The sequence below is a fragment of the Arachis ipaensis genome, chromosome B01 (genome assembly GCF_000816755.2).
Source record: "Arachis ipaensis cultivar K30076 chromosome B01, Araip1.1, whole genome shotgun sequence".
NCBI lineage: Eukaryota > Viridiplantae > Streptophyta > Magnoliopsida > Fabales > Fabaceae > Arachis > Arachis ipaensis.
This window is the reverse complement of record NC_029785.2, coordinates 60,021,388-60,023,736: the sequence shown is the minus strand read 5'-3', so window position 1 is coordinate 60,023,736 and position 2,349 is coordinate 60,021,388. Positions and strand designations below refer to the sequence as shown.

The 2,349-nt window shown below is 33.9% G+C and overlaps 1 non-coding gene across 1 annotated transcript; it reads right to left on the bottom strand.

The window, feature by feature from the left end:
• TRNAL-AAG lies at positions 1,834-1,914 on the bottom strand. Its single transcript has one exon. It is a non-coding gene; the product is annotated as a tRNA-Leu (tRNA).

Genomic DNA, 2,349 nt, shown 5'->3' with positions numbered 1-2,349 from the left:
GAGACATAGTAGGGGCTAAACACATGTGCGCTCTCCCACCCTATGCACCTCCTTAACAGAATAGAACAACCATGATTGACATGTATAACAAGCATAACAATGATAATTGAGAATACAGAATACAATTAAACTTGAATTTACCAATATCCGAGATTCTGTCGGAGAGCAACACAGAGACTCCAAGGGTAGCCTAATTCATATTGTCGGCAATGCACATGGTACTATCCGACTCTAAAACTCGGTACTCAACACTTTTGCGAATGTCGTAGTTCTTAACATCCTGCAGCACTGCATCTCTACTTTTGAATCTTGGCCAACCCAAAACTACACACCACTGTCTAAGTTGTAATCGTCTTAACCCGTGTTAGAAAATGAATTTTGTCTTGCATCGCGTCCAGATTCAATGTATGATAGTGACTAGGGACGGATGACAAGGCCGAAATTGGGTGCGGGACAGTCAGAAAATACCAACGTGATGGCTCGACCGGGGTCTCTGGTACAAACTCCTCCTCGTTATCATCTTCAGAAGAACTGCTCTCATTGCTATCCGCAGCATACTCCTCGTCTGAGTCCTCACCATCAACGTCCATGTCTTCCATTGGACTAGCCACGTGTATCGGTGGTGGTGCAAGATGTGAATCATCTAGCACAAAGTCCAACTATCCAGATCTACCACCACCGACATCGCCAACCTCCATAAAAAGCTCCATCACTTGTTCTGCCATGATTCTCCCATAGAAAAAACCGAAAAACTCCGTTTTTCATTAGTGCTAGCATCCTATACTCCACCCTTCCGATTTCTTTTCTCCCGCTACCACCGACGCTACTCAATATTAGATTCTTCAACTCGGACAAAGAACTTACTCGTCGGGTATACAACAGAATGGGATTCTCACACTCAAATATCACCTCATTATCAATGTTTCTCATATGACAGTTGGGATACACACTTACAACCAAATATCCACTACTACTGGACATTTTGGTTTATTTTCGGAAAAAAAAGGTAGAGAAGTAGTGAAATATTTGTGAAGAATACAAAGGGTTACACTTCCTTTTATAGTTGTTAAAAATTTGTCATTAAGTATCTCGTTTACACTGTATACGTCATAGTTATTCACGTATCTCGTTTACAGTGTAAACGAATTAATACTACACGTATTTCGTTTACACTGTAAACGAAATATTCACATTCCCCATTTCATGCCTTATCTCGTTTATAATGTAAGCGAAATAAGTGTAGTATTAATTTGTTTACACTGTAAAAGAAATAAGATATCATACATTTTGGTAAAAATGCTACAAATTGTCTTTTTCAATAAATAAAATATTTATTTATTTTATTTAAAAAATTCCCTTTTTAATATGGGCAAATAAGTAACTTTAATTAGAAAATATACCCCATAACCAGTAATATGCACACTTCCTTGTAATTTCTTGAGAGACGATCCGAGGTTTAAATACTCTCGGTTTTTATTGGGTTTGCACTTATGACAAACAAATTAAACTTTAATTGAGGGTTGATTGTTGGTTTGGATCTATACTTCGACAGAATTATTTTGTAAAAATTTCTAACCGATAATTTTCCTCCATCAAATTTTTAGCGTCGTTGTCGGAGAATTGCAAATGTACACTTGTTATTGGTTATTGTATATAAGTGAATTTACATTATTGTATATAAGTGAATATTGTAAATTTTAATTATTTCTAGTATATTATTTGATTTTGTCTATCCATATTACTATTGCTTGTTATATGATTCCTTGTAACTGAGATGTACTTGAATGGCCGAAACAAGTTGTTATAAATCATAGAAAACAAAATAAAAGAAAATGTTGAGAGTGGGATTTGAACCCACGCCCTTTCGGACCAGAACCTTAATCTGGCGCCTTAGACCAACTCGGCCATCTCAACTTTTGATGCTACATATTTCGCATTACTTTAAAGTAAATAAATAAAAGCACTTTGTAAGAAGAAATGTCTACAAGACTTCCATAGATGATCATGTTAAACTGAATTTAGTTAGTCAACTTGTCAACTCCTTGATTTGAGTAGTAGTATAGTAGTTTGTTACTAAAGCATGAAATAATTAAGTTAACTCAAATGACATGTTCAAACTTGATAGCTTGACTATTATTTACCGATAAATAAAATAATATCTAAAGTAAAAAAAATCTAAGAAATTAACTATTTTAACTATTATTGATTTTATAATTTACATCATATGTGAATTTTATTATTTTAATGTAATGATAATTATTATTAATAGATACTTACTTTCTCATTTTACTAATATCTATCTCACTTTAAAAAGTTTAATCCCAATATATATATAAAAGAAATATGCAA